The sequence below is a fragment of the Pezoporus wallicus genome, unplaced genomic scaffold (assembly GCF_028554395.1).
Source record: "Pezoporus wallicus isolate ANWC-B61680 ecotype Strahan unplaced genomic scaffold, APGP_CSIRO_Pwel_v1 contig_5304, whole genome shotgun sequence".
Lineage (NCBI taxonomy): Eukaryota > Metazoa > Chordata > Aves > Psittaciformes > Psittacidae > Pezoporus > Pezoporus wallicus.
The window spans coordinates 139,920-163,650 of NW_026636770.1; the positions used below are offsets into that span (position 1 = coordinate 139,920).

At 44.6% G+C, this 23,731-nt stretch overlaps 1 protein-coding gene across 5 annotated transcripts in view; it reads left to right on the forward strand.

Annotated features, from left to right (window-relative positions):
* Positions 1 to 647: 647 nt before the first annotated feature.
* LOC130595172 (SET-binding protein-like) overlaps positions 648 to 23,731 on the forward strand; it is a 61,379-nt gene continuing 38,295 nt past the window's right edge. For 3 of the 5 annotated variants that reach the window (XM_057401673.1, XM_057401674.1, XM_057401670.1), the window contains exon 1: positions 648 to 883. The gene's annotated coding sequence lies outside the window, so the exon portion shown is untranslated. Of the gene's footprint in view, positions 884 to 17,760; positions 17,837 to 23,731 lie in introns of those variants that run through there. The other 2 variants (XM_057401671.1, XM_057401672.1) reach the window with 2 other exon arrangements.

A 23,731-nucleotide genomic window follows, 5' to 3' on the forward strand; every position in this document is an offset into this window, starting at 1 on the left:
TTTGCTTTCTTTTTCTTTTCTTTTCTTTTCTTTTCTTTTCTTTTCCTCGCTGGGAAAAGCAAAACCGAAAACGCTTCTCCCTGCTTTGCCCCGCTTCAAAAGGCTCCCAACTAACAACAACAAAGCAAAAAAAGCTCCCTTAAAAAAAAAAGGTAAAGAAAAAGCGAGAGAGCCAGAGACAAGCTCCATCAATTTAATATCCAGTATTTTATCTAGTGCACTGACTTTATCACACTCCCCCCCACTTCTCCTCCTACCCATCCCCCTTTTCATTTTACTTTGGATCCTGCTAAAATTATCCGGGACCGTTCTGGGTGTTGCATGTTAATTTGATTTACTCCGGGATTCTGTTTTACAAGACGCCATTTTCCCCCTCTCTCTCTCTCTCTCTCTCTCTCTCTCTCTCTCTCTCTCTCTCTCTCTCTCTCTCTCTCTCTCTCTCTCTCTCTCTCTCTCTCTCTCTCTCTCTCTCTCTCTCTCTCTCTCTCTCTCTCTCTCTCTCTCTCTCTCCATCCATCCATCCATCCATCCATCTGTCCGTACATCTCCCTCTTCCCGGGCGCCTCCTCCCCCCGCCCTCCTGCCTCTCCGCTCGTCGTATACTGGGCGGTCGTGCGCTCCCCTAATATGACAGATGAACACCACCATGGATTTGCCGCCACACAAGCAAAAGCACCTTTGGCGTCTGCGGTGAGGGATTGAAACCGGGATTTAAAAGAGAAGAGACAAGAAGGGGAGGAATCCGAGGAAGGAGGAAGTAAGAAGAGGAAGCTGCTAAGAAGGCCCTGTTGCCATTTTGGGGATATGGGTTAGTAAAGGGGGAAAGAAAAAAGAAAAAAACAGAAAAAAAAAGGCAACAAAAAAACTGAGCCATCCAGGAAAGGTCTGTCTTGATGATCCGGATTGCAGGGAGGGTTTTACTCCTCCACCCTTCCCCTCTGCATGCAGAAGTTGTCTCTTTTTATTTTTTTTAAGAAAAAAAAAAAGTCTTGTGACTTTGCAAGGGCGCGGAAAGGGCTTTATTACTTTTTTTTTTTGGGGGGGGGGGGGGGGATATTTCTCTGTTAAGCAATGAATGCGAGTCCTCCTCTCCCCCTCAGACCCCTTCCCTTTCCATGCTTTGTGGCTGGGGGGGGTGTTGTATGTGAGGACGGGGGGGGGTAAGACCGTGCTGCTGGGAAGGGGTTGCAATTTTTTTTATGAGTTTGCATAATGTATTTACCCCCCTTTATATCGCCCCCCCTTCCCCCCGTCTTTCGTAGCCGATGTTTCCCCGACGGTGCCGGGGGTAGGTGACAGCGATATGCATGCGTGAGGAAAGGCGGGTGTGTGTGTTAAGTGGCGCTAGAGAGCAACATTGTAACCTTGTGGGTATTTGTGTGCGTGTGCACGGGGTCCGTAGTGGGAAGGGCTGTTCTGGGGAGGCCGCCGCGGCCCCGCGCTTGTTTTGACATTGAAAAGGACACGCAGTTCCGAAAAGCGGCAGTCTGCAGGAGCAAAGAAGAGAGAAAAAGGGTGTGTGTAATTAGCAGTGCGGGACCCTCCCGCTCCCCCTGCTCGGTGGCGAAGTGAGTTATTAACAATCCGGTGATTGCCGCCTCCGGGACCCCGGGTGGAAGTGGAGTTCAGATATTAGGGGGTGGGGTGGGGGTGGATAATTTTAGTTGGGAGGGAGGGGTGTCAAAACGCAGACTGTAGTCGTGGGAGGCTATTGTCAATTCCAGCCCTGGCGCAAGGCGCCCTGCCTACCTCCGTGCACACGCACGCTCACACACCTTTTCCTCGCCGGGTTTCCCCGGGGTGAACTGGGAGATCAGGTCCCTCCGGCGAGGCGGGGACCCCCTCCCGCCCTCGTTTCCCGGTGTGTGTGCATTCACACCGGGCACTGGCAGTCCCCGACTTTGCCTGCTCCTGCCTGTGTGTATTTATGTGTCTAAAAATACAATTAAGAGAAGGATTTCCGATTCGTTTCCGCTTCAAATAAACGGCGCTGATAATCTCGGGCCTGACGCCTGATGTTAAAATGGCACTTCACCGCCGGGAGTTGGACCCTGCGGGAAGTGGGGGGTCCCTAGTTCGCTCCCCCGGGCGGTCAGGTCCCCCCATCGAGGGAGGAGGGTGTGCATTGGAAGGTGGCTGGGGGGTGCGACACTGCCCGCCCATGCCGGTGTAGAGGGGTGCTGGTGCCCCACTCCGGGCCGGGGATGCGGGCCGGCTGCTGCCAGGAGCGTGGCGAGCCGAGCCGGGCGCTGGGAGGAGTCCGCGGCAAGCAAGTGCGGCCGGCGGGAGGGGAGAGAAGGAGGGAGGGGTGGGATCGAGGGGAGCCGGGTAAGAATTCCCCCCCGCCCGCAGACGTGTTTCATTAGCCGCGGGCCTGCGGTGGTCCGGCCGGGTCAGACGGGACCCGCAGTGCCGCCTTGTACCTCCATCTGTCAAACCGTAAAGGGTGTGCTGAGCCTGCTAGTCCTCTGCTGTCAGGGCGAGTAATCCGATTCTTTCTGTATCGACAAGGAGGCTTTTAAGGGTAAAGGACTGCTGGCAAATCCAATCCCACGTTGAATATTATGGATCCAAATAGGAACAATTATTGATCAGACAGCCCCTGCAACTAGGACTAACTTGGTGCAAGCTACAGTAATGATATAATCAGCCATCTAACATTGGGCAGTGACAGCACGAGCCTGAGGAAACAAGTGTCTAGGACCTTTTATTGCAGACAGGAGGAAAAATGCCTATCGAGGAAAATGTGCAAGCGGATGATTCACATGCCTCTTTCTGTGCTTCTTCGGCCTTCGCTGAGATGACTCCCCTGAGTCAGAAGCTCCTTCTACTCAAAGAATATTTTTTTTTCATCACCATTTGGTTTTCAGCTGAAAGGAGAAAAAACCAAAACCACCCTCAAAACAATGAAGTTGTACTTTAACCTCTGCTTTTTAGCTTGGAAGGGTTATGTAAAAGCAGAGGAAAATTGAAAAAGAAGAAAAAAAGGCAGAAACACTCAGTGAATGGAGGCTTCTCTTCCATCTCTTATTGTTTTGTTCTTTTTGGTTTGGTTTGGTTTGGTTTTTTTTTAAGTTCTCAGACTCAAAGTTTTAATTGAAACCAGAAATCTATTGAGAAGTAACCGAGCCAAGAAAACCTCTGTTTTCTCTACAGCTAGGGATGGGGAATAAATAACTTTTTGCTGGCCTTATTTCAAGTTGTTTGAGCTCTTTGGTTCCTACCAAAAATCCCAGCATAGATTATTAACACATTAACATTTTAAGAGGATGCAGTCTCTGAAATGTAATAAAATGGTGTGTTAGGTTTGTGCAGAGCCATAAATTATGCTAGTTGTTGGTAAACAAAAGAAACAGTGCCCATGATTTATTATTCTTAAAAATAATAACTGAGCTATTTAGATTGACTTTATATTTACTGATTTTCTCTACTGAAGTTGCTCAGTATCATTTCCAGTAATGTACTTTGATTAAGTTGGGAACTGTTCTTTAACAACTGCTATTGCCATGTACTTAATTAACTCAAGGACTTAAATACTTCAAAAGGTCCAACCATCATCTTCTGGCTTTAGATGCTGCTTAATCTCCTCTTCTGGTCTTTTCTGACCTTTGAGCTACTTTTCCCCAGCATGCACATCTCTTAGGTGTAAGTGCCAGTTTAGCAACCAGACTCTTGTTTTCCATTACAAGATTTGGCTAATCCCAGTTTCAGTGACTATTTTTGTCCTCTCAGTAGGACTTAATTGCTCACACATAATCTTTCCCTTCTGTTTTCTTTCCCCTTTGAACAACACCCTCCAGGACTGAAAAACTCTTGCCTTGTGCTCCGAAAATTGCAATTACACAGCAATTCTGACTCTTGACCCAACTAGTAGCTAGAAAGGCTATTGTCTAATGAAGCATATAAAAACAGTTCTGTGATCCAACAGATTGCTGTGATGGAATTGAAAGCTGTCCCACTGAATCAGTGGGTGATTTGTTTAACCATATGCTTAGGTGGTTTTTCTTGCTCCCCGTAAACTACCCATCTCTGGAGTATCTGTGACCTGTGAATCTACAATGATGTTGAAAGGCAGAGTTAATAACTGCCAAAATGTGCTCCATGATGCATGGCCTGCAGTAGGGTCAACTGAATAAGATTTCAGCCATGTTCAGAACATTCAGCATGTCATTTTTGCTTACCATAACACGTAGGCACACAGGGTTTTGAGCATGTAAGTACCGCAATTAAGCATGCATTTGATGAGGGCAGAGCACAAGGGCAGCAAATCTGTGCATAAAAAAAATAGGTGGTCAGATTAAATCCATGGCAAGATCTAGCCTTGTTTCTGGGAAGTCCAGGCACTCTTAGGGCAGAGGCAATCCAAGGTTTAGAGCTAATCCAAATCCTAGCAAGGAAGGCATAAGTCTGTTGGAGAACTTCAGTGGAGAAGGTTCCCAGCGTTTTGCTGCAGGGCTTGTGGTTTCTACTGGGACTGGTTTTGTTGCTATTATAGGTTCTATTCTTGTTACTTTCTCTCTTTCCAACTTGATTAAAAAAAAAAGTTTCCTTTCCTGTTATTATTGTTGCAGAAATAAAACGAGTCATCCTTTTATGAAATTGTCATCTTGATTAAAGATGGGCTTTAAAATCCCTCAACTCCAGGTTTTAGCCTTGGGGACTATCAGATCTGAAAACGATTTCCAGATTTTTGAATCGTTCTATGATTCTATGAGTCTATGAAATCAGGTTGCAAGCATGCGTTCTTAGCACAGTTGCTTCTGAGGTGCACCCAAACCCTTAGAGACAGTTTCTTTCTCCTTCTCCCAACATGAAAGCTTCACTTGATGTAGTTTCAAAAGTTCATGGTGATGGACCTGCTTAGAGATCTGCTGGCTGCTGGGAACAAGTGCAGCCTCCCAACAGGCACCTGTATTCTGCATTCACATTTAGCCAGTCTTAGAGAGAGCAAAGTGAGGAGGATGGGGGATGGGGATGGGGGGGCGGGGGGCAGAAGGGAAGGCAAAAAATATGCTGAAGTTGAGTAAAACCAGACAGAGAATTATGCAGCTTGTCTTTCAGAGCTGAGGAAATGTGTGAAAGAAGTAGGGGGTGGTAATTTCTTGTTTATCAGCAACTCTTGATCTTTATGCCTCTAGTTTACTTCCATGTCTATTTGGGGATCTTTGCAAGGTCTCAGTCTCTCTCTGTATCTCCATGATATTTACCCGGCTGCCTGTCCACCCACTGTGTGCCAGTGTGTGATGATGATCCTGTTGACTTCAGATATGAATGGGAAAGTGATGGGGCTGAAGCACAGGTGACAAAACAGGAAGGTGGCAGTCACTGGTATTGTTCACAGATCCCAGGGTCAGATTTACTCTTGATTATGAGTGGGGCAGTGGTGGGGCTTGTGTATGTGTCCATCCAGCACAGGGGTCTTGCAAGGAAAAAAGGAATTTTGCAGATGATAAGGATGAGCCTGAGTTGTCTTTCCTATGTAGGGTTGGTAAGTCTGATGCCTGAAAAAGCCATGCAAGAGGGGACCAATCTCCATGCAAAAACAAGGTCGGAAGGTGGTGGCAAGGCTCTGACCTGTCATGGTGAACACCAGAGCACAGTGTGGCCGAAGGCTTGACTCTGCAGGGCATCATATATTGGGATGCAAATGCCTGTCAGAGTGGGGTACTGGGGTTGTGGCTAAATGCCATTGTGGGGTGACTTATTTTGTTTCTTGCTGCCTCTGATGGAGTGAATTCCTGTTTCTGTAAGGGCTGCTGTGCAGTCCTGGGCAGTTAAGGGCTCTATGAATGTTGCAGCAAGGAGAGAGCAAAGTTTCCTCTACTGTAATACGATGTCTCCTGTCATAGTGCTTGGGAAAACTGTTCAGAAGAATGTGTGGTAGTCAAGCATGGGGTAATCCAGGACTCACTTAAATACCTCAAAATTAGAGATGGGTAAAAGATCGGAAGCCTGAGGTTTTATGTTACTTGGAAATTCTTGTTAGCCTTAACCTTTAAAACTGATATATATATATATGTACATATGTATGTATACAATGAGTAATTCTGTGTCTGTCCTGGTATTTTAGCAGATGGAGAAGTTAGTTTTAAGATGATCCATGCCTACCTCTCCTTGAGTCTTGCTGAATTTTTGGCTTTGGAGAATGCAGTGGGGTTTCCACTGAAACTCCTCTGAAATTCTATTAGTTTGCTAGACAAGGAAATCCTTCTTGTAGTTTTTTTTTTTCTTTTTCTCTCCTTCCTGAATGCCTGCCTGCCTTCCCTTTGCTGAATTCTTCAGGTTTCTTTTCAGAAGGGATATCAGAGACTTGAAGCTTAACTGGGGGAGTTTAATAAGTGTTCAAATGTGATTGTATACATGTAAAGTATTACAACAGTCATCTGGGGGAAGTGTTATTATACATGCCCATTGTTTCTTTAACCCATATATTCACATCCTTGTAACTTCACCTAACAGACTGAAAAATGTCATGCTTTCTCTTTGCTTGATGACAATTTTCTTCCTGAAAGGGTTGAGTAAATTCTCTCCAGCTGTCAGTTGTACCTTTTTTTTTTTTTTCCCCCCAATGTATTCAGAAAAAGTGAGAGTGGAGGAAGAAGAGGAAATGCTTTTCCCTTTTAAATTATTCTAACCACATGCTTTTAAACAGGGCAGTAGTCTAACCCACTGGACTTTGAGCTGATAAATTGATATAAACTTAGGGTTTGTTGAAGGTCTCTTCTGGTGTGTGAGGGGGCAAAATAATGGAGTTCATGTTTTTTTATGCCACGACAAATGAAAAGTGTCATTGTAGGCATCCAAAAGTTGATGGAGATCTTTTAGTCTGTCACCTTAAAGAGAGATGCACTTTCCCTACGAATCCTGCTGGATAAGTGTCATAAATGGCATTTGCTATAGATGTAGGTTTCATTAGATCCCAGTTCTGTCTCATAGGAGGTAGTCACAGAAATATAGATACTGCTTCTCCATCCTCTTATTAGAGTTAAAGACAAATCTGCTCTTAAAACATGCTGCCTTTTAAGTGTGGCTTTCAGGCCAGGACAGTTTCTTCAGTCTTAGCTCAGTGAGCAGACCTTCCAGGGCCCTTAAGGAAAATCTCTGAAAAAGATAACGTGAGCAACAATTAAAACAACAATAAGCTGCAGTGTTGCCCTAGGTAGGAACAGGGACCCTATTCAAACCTGCATCCATCACCAGCTGGGGAGCAGTGGTATGGATGCCTCAGTTCAAGGGTCTCTTGACTCATTGGAACCCACAGACCAAACTTTGCTTGTTTGGGACCTAAGCAAAGGTCCCAGATTAGGAGACAGAGACCCATATGTCATCAGTGGAGAGAAGGGGCACCCATGACTGAATTGACCTTAGATCCCCCAAACTCTGACCCCATCCCAGCCTTTTACAGCTTCCTGAAGTCAGTGGCGTTACAAGGGAATAACAACCCAAAGTCTCAGTTGTTCTTGAACAGGGATTTGTGTCATGAATCTGGTGCTCCCAATCCTATTTGCTGCCTCAGAGGGAGTGTCCTGGGTTCAGCAGTAGCAGTCATTTTTTCTCCTTCTTGGTAGCTGGTGCAGTGCAGTGTTTTGACTTTCAGCTCGGGAACAGAGCTGATAGCGATGTTTTGGTTTGGCCAAGGACTTTGTGAGCCTCATGCTCTGCCAGGGAGGAGGGGAAGCCGGGAGGAAGCAGAGACAGGACACCTGACCCAAACTGACCAAAGAGGTATTCCATACCACAGCATGTCATGCCCGGGATGTAACTGGGAGTGAGCCGGAAGGGCTGGGAGACTGCAGGGTTGGAGGAGGTATGGGTTGGTGCTTGGTCGGGCCTGGGGGGTGAGTTATCAGTTGGCTGGTGGTGAGGTGTTGTATTCTCTTCCCTTGTTATTTCGTTTATCATTGTTATTATTGGTAGTAGCAGTAGTGATTTGTGTTATACCTTAGTTACTAAACTGTTCTTATCTCAACCTGTGGGAGTTGCATTCTTTTTGATTCTCCTCTCTGTCCCTCTGGGAGTAGGGGGAGGGAAAGAAGGGGGGGAGTGTGTGAACAAGTTACCTGACTGGGTTTAAACCACGACAGGGAGTCCAATGTATGCAACACCACACAAAAAGCACAGTGAAGTGGGTTCAGCTGGAGAGGCCTTTTGGGCGTGCAGGTACTCAGCAGGCTCTTATCTCATGTCTGACTCAACTTCTCCAAGCATTTCTGTGACCACATCCTCTTCAGCCTCATTAACAGCAAAACTCCTTTCCTTTGCCCATAGCAGCTGTTGGTTATCTTGCCTTTATTCCTGACCTTGAGTCTTCCCACTGGCATGCTCCCAACTAACATTTGTGCCTCTTGACCTTGCTGTCATGTCACCATGGGCTGCTCTTTGCCCTGTGCACATCTGGCCACATCCACTTATATCCTGCGCTTCTTTTGCCTCCTGCTTTTTCTTCTGCAATCCATGAAGCTTTAAGGTCATTTCTTGTTTTGCTGACCCAGACACTCTTTCTTCTCTCAAAGCCAAAAGATTGATACATTATGCAAGGAAAAGCAGTCTCAATGCCTTCCTTTAAATTTCCCAAATTATTGCTCTTCTTGCATGTCCTTTATATGCCCTGTTTTCCCACAGTTCCCTCTTGATGCTGGGGATGCTTGGTACATTATACAGCACCAAACAAGACACCACTGCTTGCTCAGCATGGAAACACACAGTGCAAGCCTGCATGGGCAAAATCCAACCTTTCTTATTTCTAGCCTCATTTGAAGCATGCAGAATTGAGTAACACTGGATGTGTTTGTACAGCCTCTAGACTGGTGTTGTGGTTTAAGCCCAGCCGGCAACTATGTACCATGCAGTGGCTTGCTCATCACTCCCCTCAACACACAGTGGGATGGGGAGGAGAACTGGAAAAAAGGTAAAACCTGTGGGTTGAGATAAGAGCAGTTTAATAATTAAAAGAAGGTATAATATACTACTACTACTACTAATGATAATAATGACAAGGGAAATAACAAGAGAGAGAAAGCAATAAACTCCATCAAACAACAGTGATGCACAGTATAATTGCACACCAACTACTGACCGCTACTCAGCCCACTCCTGAGCAGTGATCGGCCCCTTCCAGCTAACTCCCCCCAGTTTATATACCAGGCATGACGTCCTGTGTATGGAATATCCCTTTGGCTAGTTTGGATCAGGTGTCCTGTCTCTGCTCCCTCCTGGCTTCTTGTGTCCCTCCTCACTGGCAGACCATGAGAGACTGAGAAGTCCTTGATCAGGGTAAGTGCTACTGAGCAACAACTAAGACATCGGTGTGTTATCAGCATTATTCTCAGACTAAAGGCAAAACACAGCACTGTACCAACTACTAAGAAGAAAATTAACTCTGTCCCAGATGAAACCAGGAAATCTGGGCACAAGATAGATCCTGGACCAAAGCCTTTTTGGTTCTCTTTGTGCCATCACTTACGGCTCTGAGGACTGGACACTGAGCCAAGACCTGGTATGTTTCCTATCAGATGTGTTGGCTTATTTTATTTTACTTTTTTTTTGTTTGTTTGTTTTTTTGCCAGAGAGGGAAGACTGGTATATTTGGCACTTGTGCAAGCGAAAATGAAATAATAGAGGGGGAAAAAAAGGAGGAAGGAAGAGTCCTGTGGTGGCAGCAGTAAATATAAACGAGCCTCTCGTTAATGATTTATATAGAGAAATAATTTTCCACATGTTTCAGGGTGCAGAGGGAAATGTTTGCTCAGAGGGAGGAGAGATTATTGCTCTACCATGATGCTTTTAGAAGGAGGCTACTGTGTCTGATGGTAGCTCTCCAAAAGCAGTCAATCTAAGAAAGTTTGGTAACACAGATGATGGAATTGTGCAGGGTTTTTTCTTTCTGTTGCTGATCTCTGTGCCAACAGCCTTTCCATAAATACCCATTAAACTTTCAACTTTTAGCCTGGAGTGGCTGCCACTATGTTCAGGATGGTGCACTTGGCAAGAGCTGGCTAGAACAGAGTAAGCATTTGAAGTCCTGTTCTTGTGCACTTTGACAGTCTGGGAGCTCAGCAACCTGGTGTTGACCTGATGTAGGCAAATCTCCTGTCGGCTTTTTGTGTTGTAATGAGCTGGAGAACAGCTGGCACCTCATTCTGCTTTCTAGTGTCCCAGAGGCCTAATATTCACAAGGGTGATGGGTAAAAATGACATGCCAACTCTTGATGTCATTAGGATGAAACACTATTCCTCAATTGAGAGGTGTAAATACAGTGAACTGAGCAGTCCTACAGCAGTGTTTGTCTCAGAGGGCACAAGTGGGAGGAGGTTGGTCCTTTTAGAGACCAGAAGTCATCATGAGGAGGTGTTTACAGGTCTGATCATACTCCCTTCCCCCCACCCAGATACAGTTTTGGGTTGTGAGTAAGTAGATTTATAAAACCTTGACACAGTTCTCAGGCAGGAACTTATAAAAGTCCTTGGGCAACATGATGGACATCTCTCCTCTTACCGCAGATGTTGCCACAGCTGTACCTTGGGCAGTATTGCTTTTAAGGGCCTTGTGATTTATGGCCATGACAGTTATTTATGCATTAAGTTGGCCCTCCCTTCAGTGCTGTATGATAGTTACTTACATAGAAAGGTGACTGTCTGATCTAATTATGGAGTCTCAAACCTAATTATGGAGTCAAATATGATTCCATAATCTACTCTTAATGTCTCTATGTTTAGAAGATGGATACACATATGTAATATGAACACTTACATACCTCCGTAATTATGGATATGCTTGAGCTCTCATTTAATTCTGTCTCTTTATCTTGGGGAGGATGCTTGCAGACTCATCTGGCTGTGAGAGATCTTTGGTTTATCTTGTCTTTTCCCCTCCAGCGTGGCTTTTCCTGGCTCCCTTTGCAGGGCTTGGGCACGCCAAGGCAGAGCCATCAGTCAGTGTTACTCAGTCATTCTGCTGGAGGTGCAGAGGGCTGGTAGCACTTGGAATCAGGGCAATCTGATGGAAACAAGTGAAGATTACATTTATGCTGTTGTCTGGTAATGGCCATTAATCCTTGCTCTTTGCTTTCATGTGGACAGACCATACCTGGGAGATAACCCATGCAAAATCAGAGGCTGAGGTAGAAGGACTGGAACAAAAGCATTGTTGGAGGCAGGGGGACCATGTGGAGAGGAGCTGCTTTCTAATTCACCCTGTTAACGAATCACATGCTTAGTCAGTTATTTTTATAGATAATCTGTGGATTACAGGCATTCACATATGGTCATTCCACTAGCAATTATTCTTATCAGTTGAGGATCTCATACTGTATTTGTTGTAATACCCACATCTATTTTATATATGTCTATATCCAGGTATATCTCATAGATGGAAATTTTAGCAGTGTGTTTACAATTGTCATGCAGCAGAGAGACCAATTTGCCTGGCACTGGAGATAGAGGTCAAATAATACATCACAAAAGCACAGAAAGGCTGGGGTTGGAAGGGCCTCTGGAGGTCATCTAGTCCACCATGCTGCTCAGCACAGGGTCACCTAGGGCAGGATGCTCAGGGTTGTGCCTGGTTGGGATTTGGACATCACTAGGCCATCTCTGATTCTTTACATTCATTTGTTTTGCTTGAAGGGGAAGCCCTTACACCTTGTTTCTGTCCTGACTGATGCAAGGAAGGTGAAAGGGAGAGGGTGTTTCCTATGGGATCTAGTGTGGTTGGAAAATAGCTGTCATCCTAGTCATTTTTCCAGCTCCCTGCCAAAGCCGAGTTGTTCTTTCTGAGTACCATCGCCACAGGAAGTAACTAAGGCTGTGGTCCAAAGATGCAATAAATCTAGCTCCTGGGCTCTGAGCAGCAGATTAAATACACTGCTTATGCATGATACTGATCCATTATAAACACATTCTCCTGGTTCAAATTTGTTTGAAACAATTTGCAGTGATTTAATTTTATCCCAACAGACTTTGTATTGCATCATACTGTGTCACTTGTCTGCACCACGATGGGTTTAAGGCTGACAAGTTTTACCCATCTTCTGGAACTGCCTTTAAGTTGGTATGAAGAAAGGCTTAACCCTCATCTTGTGTGCTCTGGTCCATTTGATGGAAGCGTGATTAGATGCCTGTTCCTGATCTGCATCAGATTTGTGCTGCTGGTGATCTGGCAGTGCACCAACTGCAATCACACTTGAAATTCAGTTCAATGCAGCTTGCTGCATGCCAGGCTGCTGGGTTTTTATTTCCTATGATGGATTCTGAAGTTTCACTGACAATTCTCATGAAAACAGGTTTCTGACCAAAACTTTCCCTCGGGTATAATGTAGGTTGTCCATTGACCTCTGCCCCAGAGGCAGCTACAACCTGTTAGCGTCGAGACAAACACATAAGCACTGGGATGGTTATATGAGGTGCTTGGAACACAAGAGGTTCCACTTAAACTTGAGAAGAAACTTCTTCTCAGTGAGGGTGACGAAACACTGGAACAGGCTGCCCAGGGAGGTTGTGGAGTCTCCTTCCCTCGAGACATTCAAAACCCGCCTGGACACATTCCTGTGTAACATTATCTAGGTGTTCCTGCTCCGGCAGGGGGATTGGACTAGATGATCTTTTGAGGTCCCTTCCAATCTCTAGCATACTGTGATCTTTATTGAGGCGCTGGGAACCAGGGGTACGCACCCAAATCTGGTTCCGACTCCTGTCACATCGCGTTCGCAATTTATACATTAAAAGTTTCGCAACTAATACATATTCAATATAGGTTGCTTCATCAACTAATACATATGCATCAGGGATTGCTCCATCAGTCCATTGCGACATCAGCCTCTCCTGCGCTTGCGCAGCCCCCTCTGGTGGTCGTTCCGATGAAGTAAGGAGTCTTCCTCAGATGAAGTAAGAAGTCTTCCTCAGATGAAGTAAGACGTCTTCCTCAGGTTGTCCTCTTCACCTTTTCTTTACTTGGACAGGCCCCAACCGCTTTGTGGACGTTAGCAGTCTCTTATCTTCACCAGGATGCTTCTGGTATGCCCTTTTGGCTTTCTTAAGCCTAGGTTCTACTTGGGTATAGCTCCACAGTACATTCCTTTCTATCCTCCCTGTACCGTATATGGTTATGTTAGTTTCTATTACTAAAACTACAGAGTTACTAAGATACAGGATGGCACAGCTATTGCTGATTTTACAGAATAGCTAGGATACAGGACCGCAACATCACAACTTTTATAAATGTTGTAACTTTTGCTGCTCCGTACCCCAGCCACCGCATAGAAGCCTTCTATTGAGTTATAAATCTTTTGGATATAATTATTTTGCTACGTTTTCTACTATGCTATATGTTTATCCCATCATAAAACTCCATCCTTCCTTAATATTAAAAGAGGGAAGCTTTATGATAGAACAACCACACAGAATTATGGAGTAAAATTTTACCATTCTCTAACAAACCCAGGAAACTTTGGAGTGAAAGGTTATATCTCATAATTAAATATTGCTGTATAGTCTCCAGTGCTTTGTGGTGAATGGTTTTAAAAAGATGGTTTTATAAAGAGGCTTTCTGATATTTTGCATAGATTAGGGATTTAACTGTATGCCACATGAGACAATGTAAGATCCAAAGGCAACATGATAGACATAGGGTTCAAGAAGATATGGGCTCCACTTCATGTTCGCTATGACACTCTCAGACTTGTGACTACGTTTCCCATCACTTGAACCTGTTCACTAGATTTTTGTTTTCTTTTACATCTTAAGGCATTTTGGACTCTATGGATAAAATTAAAACAGTCTCAGGAGCTACAGTCATGGATGGAATGAGTGCATTATGGGATTTGGGCAGCACCTCTTAATATTGCTCTGAGCTTCCTGCTGGTGCTCTCAGTGCTTGAGCAAATATGATGATGATGATAATAATAATAATGGAAATAACAAGGAGAGAGATATAAAACTAAAAGGGGAAAGGAAAATAAACCAATAAACACAAGTGATGCACAATACAATTACTCACCACCTGGTGACCAATACCCAGCCTGACCCAAGTAGTGAACAGCCCCTTCCAGCTAACTCCCCCCCAATTTATATACCAGGCATGACATCCTGTGTATGGAATATCCCTTTGGCTAGTTTGGGTCAAGTGTCCTGTCTTTGCTCCCTCCTGGTTTCTTGTGCCCCTCCTCACTGCCAGAGCATGAGAGGCTGAAAAGTCCTTGATCAGGGTAAGTGCTACTGAGCAACAACTAAAACATGGGTGTGTTATCAGCATTGTTCTCAGGCTAAAGTTGAAAACACAGCACTGCACCAGCTACTAAGAAGGAGAAAAATGACTGTTACAGCTGAACCCAGGACAGATGAAGAACAACAAATTTCACAGAATTAGGCATTACCTCTTAATTAGGGAGAAATTCATGCTTCCTCTGATAAGTACTGAGAAATAATCAAATATCTGTGTCCTCAGCCTTGGCTGCTCAAGTGTTTCTTATCAGCTCCTCTGGGCACCTCAAACACACTTCTGGAGACAAAGACCTGAAGTACAAAACCTTCTTTTGGGTCATACTAGGTGTTTACCATTAAGGGTTCTGAATAACTTCCCTTGCCTGCCTTGAGGTAGGTGCAACTACCTAGCTGAGTAGACACCTACCTTGAGGTAGTACTGCCTCAGGCAAATACTCATGCTTGCAAGTATTCAGTCAGAACTATAAAGTGATGTCCTGGTTTTGGCTGGGATAGTTAATTTTCTTTCTAGTAGCTGATACTACACACCATGTTTTAGTTGTTGCTAAGTAATGCTTACTCTGATCAAGGACTTTCTCAGTCTCATGCTCTGCCAGGGAGGAGGGGTAGCTGGGAGGAAGCAGAGACAGGACACCTGACCCAAACTATCCAAAGGGGTATTCCATACCACAGCAAGTCATGCCCAGGATGTAGAACTGGGGGAAGTCATCCAGAAGACCCAGACTGCTGCTTGGGTCGGGCTGGGTATTGGCCTGCAGGTGGTGAGAAATTGTATTCTCTCCCCTTATTATTTCCCTTATCATTATTATTATTATTGGTAGCAGTAGTAGTTTTGTATTATACCTTAGTTACTGGACTATTCTTATCTCAACCTGTGGGATTTACATTCTTTTAATTTTCCTCCCCATCCCTCCAGGAGTGGGGGGAGGAAGAAGGGAGGGGGAGTGAGTTGTGTGGTTCTGAGTTATTGGCTGGGCTTAAATTGTGACACACCTATTACTTATTCTCCTCAAATTTAACTTGACTGCAGGAAGCCTGCAATCAGTATCACTGTCTCCAGGAGCTTAATTTGGATGGTAAAATGCCCCTGTAGTTGATTATTGAATGGGACTTGATGCTGGTAAGCCTGGGAGGTCAGTTTGGGTGAGCACTTAAAAGTCTAGACATCCCCCATCTCTCAGGTTTTTAAAATAGAACTTGAGGTCTCCTGGAAAATCCATTTCCTCCCCAGATTTCTAGGTCTGCACATTGCCAGCTAAGGCAGAAGAGCTGCTGGAGGAAAAATATTCATTGCCATGCTTTCAATGTTTCTGTTTACAGGTAGTCTGAAGAGTGGAGATGGGGAGGTTTCTAAAAGAGGTTACACATTCAGAAGCCTGAAGTGAGGTTTCCTAATTAGTCAAAGCACAGTTAGCCTGCCCAAATGAGGAAGACAGGTATAATGTCCCTGCAACCAAGTCATTTAACAACCCTGGAAGAGAGTAAGGAGATACCTAAAACAATGACCCAGGTAATTCTGCCTGGCATTTGAGCACAGGGTTCTTTGTTGCTATCTGTGGGTCTCATGACATCATCTGCAGGCTCTTAACATAACAGGTGGCCATTATTAGAAAGTGAGCTTTTAAGGTGAATTTGGTATGAACTCACCTGACAATGGTGTAATGCAATGATTTCATTAATTTGTTGCTTGTTTCTACTGACCTGGAAGCACATGGCTAAGCAGGGATGAATGTTTGGGCATTGTGACCCAGATGTCTGAGTCTGAGATCCACAACCAAACTTTGGAGCAGAAACCTGGCTTTTTATTCGCCCTTCATAAAATATTACCCAATGACTCAAAACCTGAAAGACCTTTCCCAACTCAGAGCCATGAATTTTATTTCAGCTCCCATTCAAGGTAGGGTCTCAAGCAGGTTGGTTCATTGTGCCAGTGCCTGTGGTCTCTTCCCTACATTCTTGGTGGCTACTGTCTCATCCTGCTGCCCTGCTTCCTGAGCTAGATGCTGCTGCTAGAAGCCTTCTCTTTTCTACCAGCAGTAAGAGAGGTTAAAAGCTTGTGGGTACAGGCCAGCACAGACTGTCCATTGTATATGCATGCATACTAGAGCAGTAACTCCCTGGAATGCTGCACCACAGAGCTTTTACCACCTCATGTTTGTCTTGCAGCCTAGGAGTGTGTGTACAATGCATCCTGGGTTCAGCAGGAGCAGTCATTTTTCTCCTTCTTAGTAGCTGGTGCAATGCTGTGCTTTTGATTCTCAGCCTGGAAACAGTGCTGATAACAACATTTTTAGTTGCTGCTAAATAATGCTTACTCTGACCAAGGACTTCTTGAGTCTCATGCTCTGCCAGGGAGGAGGAGAAGCCAGGAGGAAGCAGAAACAGGACACCTGACCCAAACTAGCCAAATTCCATATCACAGCAAGTAATGCCCAGTATGTAAACTGGGGGTAGGGGGAGGAAGAAGGATGGTGGGAAGGGAGCGAGCAGCTGCGTGGTTCTGAGTTACCAGCTGGGCTTAAACCATGACACTCTCCAAGGAGATTAACAATGCAAAATGGTAGATAAATAGGACCATTTTTTTTATTTGACCAGTTGGAAGAGAAAGGTAACCCTTACTCCTATCATCTCCATAGGCACAAAGGAGAGGCAAGGCCCAAGGTTGGTCAATTATGTGGAGCAGTTCCTTGCAACTGGGTGGCTTTAATGTACTAATTGTGTTAGCAATTAGCAGCTACCCCATGGTAAACACTTGGGTTCAAAACTATGTAAGGACATTAATTCATCCACCCTATAATGGGTTTGGGTGAGGTAAGCTTACTCCTTGTTTTATAGGTGGTGAAAGGGAGAGATTTGCTGATCACAGGGTGAGTCAAGGTAGGCATGCAGGTGATCTTAGGTCTGTTAGTTCTTCAAGATCACCTTAAGTGAGACCACTGGCAACAGCTATAGGAAATGAATCTTTTCTCTATTGTCAGAAGTTGTGCAAATTAAGCATAAGTGTTTTTTATGATGTACTTCTATCTACTATGAGATACAGAAATCATCTCTAAGGCCAAATGGCAGTTCAGGCTCTATGATGGTTCTCCCCCCTTTTCTTTTTGTTTGTTTTGTTTCTGGTTGTGCTGTGCTGTCAGCTTGTGCTATTTATGAGATCTTTATTTGAATTTGTGTCTGCTGGGGCCTGGGTGGAGGTCACCCAGTGATTTCATGGAGCTTTAAAATGCTTAGGACTTTATTAATGGCCCTATGTGCTAGGATAAGGCCATACTCCAGTGGACATGTGGATATATAACTAATAAAAAGTGCTTATTATTCATTCTTCTTGAATTTTAAGTTCATGCAAGATATTTTTAAAAAGCAGCAAGAAGCCAGTGGTATAAGGTTATGTGCTTTTTCTTGGTAAGCTGTGCTTTAAAGAGGTCTATGGTGGTAATGCTGTTGTGTAGCAGAGCTAATCTAGCAGGGAGCTACTGCTGAAAGAGTAGGTCTGAACCCCCAGCACTTACTCCTGATAGTGCCTTCTTGTTTTCTTTGTCTGCCAGAAGTGATACTCCTCTGACTCACCAGGGAGTTGTTTCTGCTGAAGTAGCAGAAAAGATCTTTTCTTCTCTCTGAGGTACTGCTCTACTAATTTTGTCTTGCCATGTGGCTATACGGGGGATTTTAGGGAGCATGTATGAAAGTGTTAGCGTAAGAACTGACACATAACCACCGGAATGGTTATATGAGGTGCTTTATTGCAGCGCTGGAAAACCAGGGGCATGCGCCCAAATCTGGCTTCAACCCCGTTACATCGCGCTCGCAATTTATACACTAAAAATGTCGTCACTAATACATATTCAACACAGATTATATCACTGACTAATACTTATGCATTAAGGATCGCCACATCAGTCTATTACGACATCAGCCTCTTTTGTGCTTGCACAGCCCCCCCCCCTCTGGTGGTCGTCCTGATGAAGTAAGGAGTCTTCCTCGGATGAAGTAAGAACTCTTCCTCAGGTTGTCCTGTTCACTTTTCTGTTCCTTGGACATGTCCCAATCATTATCTGGACGCCAGCATTCTCTTATTTTCACTTGACTACTCCTGGTACTTTCGTGAGTTCTGCTTCGGTAGAGTTTCACAATACTCCCCTAAATCCACCCATATACAGTTCCCCATATATGGCTATGTTAATTGCTTATCATTATAGCTACCATTGTAATATTTAGTTATAAAGTAACTAAGATACACAATAGCAGAATTTCAACTTGTTCTTAATACAAAAGAAACCCTCTACTGATTAACAGATTTTCAAATATAATAATCTTTTCTCTTTGTACTGTTGTTTCAACACACAATTTCACCTATTACTAACATTTCCCCCCTTTGAAAATACTTCATTTCAGCAAGTATTTTCATTCTCAATTTTAAGTTTCCGTTTCCCGATATGTAGGCAGGGGTGTTGGATACTTTGGATATTCTCTTGTCACTGCTCCTATTATTTGATGAGTCCATGCACTGCTCCGGGCTATCTCCTTTCGGACACAAAGATAAATTAGATATAGCATTATGAATACATTATATATAGCATTATATAGCATTATGAATACAATCAGTATCACAATTACAGTTTGCACAAGGGAACGAATCCATCCTGTAAGGTGAAGGCCCAAACTATCAAAGAGTGCTCCGCAGTCGAGTTAAGGTTCTACTGAGAGACAGCACATAATTATAAATTATCTGCTGCAGGCAGTCCTGAAGAGCCCTGTACCCCTGAGACCTTAGATGAAGTCAGGTCAACGGAGCGGTTTGCCTTAGTCGATGAGGAATGGGTTAGAGATCAGTTGAGCAATCTGGACATCCATAAATCCATGGGTCCAGATGGGATGCACCCGCGGGTGCTGAGGGAACTGGCGGAAGTCATTGCTAGACCACTCTCCATCATCTTTACCAAGTCTTGGGAAACGGGAGAGGTGCCTGAGGACTGGAGGAAAGCAAATGTCACTCCAGTCGTCAAAAAGGGCAAGAAGGAGGACCCGGGTAACTATAGACCGGTCAGCCTCACCTCCATCCCTGGGAAAGTGATGGAACACCTTATCCTTAGTGCCATCTTAAGGCATATCAAGGATAAGAGGGTTATGAGGGGCAGTCAACATGGCTTCACCAGGGGGAAATCATGTTTGACCAATCTCTTAGCCTTTTATGAGGAAATACCACGGTGGATGGATGATGGCAGAGCGGTGGATGTGGTCTACCTTGACTTCAGCAAAGCATTTGACACAGTCTCCCACAGCATCCTCACAGCTAAATTGTGAAGGAAGTGTGGTCTGGATGATCAGGTAGTGAGGTGGACTGTGAACTGGCTGAAGGAGAGAAGCCAGAGAGTTGTAGTCTATGGGGCTGAGTCTAGTTGGAGGCCTGTAACTAGTGGAGTGCCTCAAGGGTCAGTACTGGGACCAGTATTATTTAATATATTCATCAACGATTTAGATGAGGGAATTGAGTGTACTATCAGCAAGTTTGCTGATGACACTAAGCTGGGAGGAGTGGCTGACACCCCAGAAGGCTGTGCTGCCATCCAGCGAGACCTGGACAGGCTGGAGAGTTGGGCAGGGAATAACTTGATGAAGTATAACAAGGGAAAGTGTAGAGTCCTGCATCTGGGCAGGAACAACCCCAGGTTCCAGTATAGGTTGGGAAACGACCTGTTAGAGAGCAGTGTAGGGGAGAGGGACCTGGGGGTCCTAGTGGATGACAGGATGACCATGAGCCAACACTGTGCCCTTGTGGCTAAGAAGGCCAATGGCATCCTGGGGTGTATTAGAAGGGGGGTGGTTAGTAGGTCGAGAGAGGTCCTCCTTCCCCTCTACTCTGCCCTGGTGAGACCGCATCTGGAATATTGTGTCCAGTTCTGGGCCCCTCAGTTCAAGAAGGACAGGGAGCTGCTGGAGAGAGTCCAGCGCAGGGCAACTAAGATGATTAAGGGAGTGGAGCATCTCCCTTATGAGGAAAGACTGAGGGAGCTGGGTCTCTATAGTTTGGAGAAGAGGAGACTGAGGGGTGACCTTATTAGTGTCTATAAATATATAAAGGGGGAGTGTCACGAGGATGGAGCCAGGCTCTACTCCGTGGCAAACAATGATAGGACAAGGGGTAATGGGTACAAACTGGAACACAAGTGGTTCCACTTAAACTTGAGAAGAAACCTCTTCTCAGTGAGGGTGACGGAACACTGGAACAGGCTGCCCAGGGAGGTTGTGGAGTCTCCTTCCCTGGAGACATTCAAAACCTGCCTGGACACATTCCTGTGTAACATTATCTAGGTGTTCCTGCTCCGGCAGCGGGATTGGACTAGATGATCTTTCGAGGTCCCTTCCAATCTCTAGCATACTGTGATACTGTGATAAACATCCTGATTCCCTTTAATATGGGTATTAGGGTTGGGTTCCAGTGCCTCGTATGGCTTTTCATAGAGGATCTCATAGGGGCTTACTGACATTTTGCTTCTGAGTTTTATTCTGATTCTTAGCAGAGCTATAGGCAATGCTTGTGGCCATTTTATTTTAGCCTCCTGACATATTTTACTGATCTGTCTCTTTATTGTCTGATTCATCTTTTCTACCTGTCCACTAGATTGGGGCCTCCAAGGAGTGTGTAAGTTCCATGATATTCCTAATAGTTTACTAACTTCTTGTACTGTGGTTGCAATAAAATGTGGACCCCTATCTGATGATATCCCTAAAGGGACTCCAAATCGTGGAATGATTTCTTTAAGCAACCACTTCACCACTCCTTTTGCCTGATTGGTGCGACAGGGAAAGGCCATCCAGAAAAAGTGTCAACCCCTACTAACAGATATTTATCTCCTTGTACCTTTGGTATTTCCGCAAAATCAACCTGCCAATAATCTCCTGGTTCCATTCCTACTCTAATTCTTCCCATTTCAACTTGTCTTTTTACGACTGGATTGTTTTTCAAACAAATTTCACATTTTGATCCCACTGATTTTGCCATAGTTAACATCTGTGTGGAAATTATTTCTCGTTTTAAATAAGTTACCAATGCTTCTGCACCCCAATGACATTTCTGATGTTCAGTTTGTAGAATTTTTCGCATTATTGTCGGTGGCACTATTACTTGTCCTGTTGTCGTTACATACCACCCTTCAGAGTTCTTTTGGGCTTTTAAGAGTCCTGGTAACTTTTCACCTTCTTTTAAATAGTTTGGACTTTGTGGAAGATAAGTGTGGAGTGGGCTTACCTTCAGAGGTATCAAAGCCATCATGTTCCATACCCTCCAGGCTATTTGTCGGGCCGTCCGATCTGCCAATGTATTTCCTTCAGATATCTTTGAAGTTCCTCCTTGATGCGCCTTGCAATGCATGATGGCTACCTGTTTAGGTCTTTGCACAGCAATTATTAATTCTAAAATTTCCTTTTGATACTTTATGTTAGTCCCTTGTGAGGATAAAAGTCCCCGTCCTTTCCATAATGCTCCATGAATGTGTACCACACCAAATGCATATTTTGAGTCTGTCCATACATTTACCTTTTTGTCATTGCTCAGTTCCAACGCTCTCGTGAGAGCTATTAATTCTGCCCATTGGGCCGATGTTCCAGGAGGCAGTGCTTTGGCTTGGACTATCTCTTGTTGCGTTGTCACAACATATCCTGCGTATCGTGTCCCGTTCTCCACAAAACTGCTTCCATCTGTAAAGAGTTCCCAGTCTGGTTGTTCAAGAGGTACATCCTTTAAGTCCGTTCTGGTTGCATATGTATGTTTGATGACTTCTATGCAGTCATGTTCAAGAGTTCCTTCTTCTAGGTCAGTTCCTAGAAAAGCTGCTAGGTTTAGCAGATTAGCAGTTCTCAAGTTTATATCATCCTGTCCCATTAGGATTGCCTGATATTTCATCATCTGGCTAGGGGACAACCAATGCCCCCCTTTTTGTTCTAGGACAGTGGTTACCATATGTGGCACAAATACATCGATATGCTTTCCCAAAGTTAATTTCCTAGCTTCTTGGATCAAAATGACAGTTGCTGCTACTGCCCTCAAGCATGAGGGCCATCCTGCACTCACCGGATCCAGTTGTTTTGAGAAATATCCCACCGGTCTTTCCCAGCTTCCGAGTTTCTGAGTTAATACTCCCAATGCCAACCTCTGTCTTTCGTGGACAAACAATTGAAAATCTTTTGTCAAATCTGGGAGTCCCAGCGCTGGTGATTTTGTTAACGCCTCCTTCAGATTTTTGAAGGCCTCTTTCTGTGGTTTGTCCCTGTCGTGGTTTAAACCCAGTCAGGTAATTCGTTCGCTCACTTCCCCCCCCTTTCTTGCCCTCCCTCTGCTCTCGGAGGGATGGAGAGGAGAATCAAAAGAATGCAACTCCCACGGGTTGAGATAAGAACAGTTTAGTAACTAAGGTATAACACAAATCACTACTGATACTACCAATAATAACAATGATAAAGGAAATAACAAGGGAAGAGAATACAACACCTCACCACCAGCCAACCGATAACTTGCCCCCCTCAGCCCGACCAGGCACCAACCGATACCTCCTCCAACCCTGCAGTCTCCCAGCCCTTCCGGCTCACTCCCAGTTACATCCTGGGCATGACGTGCTGTGATATGGAATACCTCTTTGGTCCGTTTGGGTCAGGTGTCCTGTCTCTGCTTCCTCCCGGCTTCCCCTCCTCCCTGGCAGAGCATGAGGCTCACAAAGTCCTTGGCCAAACCAAAACATCGCTATTAGCTCTGTTCCCAGGCCGAAAGTCAAAACACTGCACTGCACCAGCTACCAAGAAGGAGAAACATGACTGCTACTGCTGAACCCAGGACAGTCCCAAACAAAGGCATGTGATTTTTTTGGGCTTCATACAGGGGTTTGGCAATAAGTCCATAGTCCATTATCCACAATCTGCACCACCCTGTCATGCCCCAAAATATTCTTAGTTTATGCAATTTTCGTGGTTCTGGGATGGCACAAATTGCCTCTATGCGGTTTATTCCCAGTTTTCGCTGTCCTTGCGAAATTTCACATCCTAGATACAACACGGTTGTACATGCAATTTGTTCCTTTTCTTTATAACTATTCAGGCCTAGCTGGTTCAGGATTTCAATAGTCACCTTATGCATAACGATTTTTGTTCTGTTGCAATAAAGATGTCATCTACGTAGTGCAATAAGAGATATTGTGATCTCGGTACCTGTACCTTTCCTTGAGTGGTCCATGCCTCCAGTTCCTTAGCCAATTGGTTTCCAAATAGGGTCGGACTGTTCTTGAATCCTTGCGGAAGATTGGTCCATGTCAATTGTGTTTTCCATCCATTCTGTGGATTTTTCCATTCAAATGCAAACAGTTTCCTGCTACTTTTTCAAGGGGAATGCAGAAGAAGGCATCCTTTAAATCAATTACTGTAAACCATTTAGATTTTTCCTTCACAGATGTTAGCAATGTATAAGGGTTTGCCACCACCAGGTGGATGTCTTTTGTCATTTATTGCCCTCAGATCCTGTACTAACCTA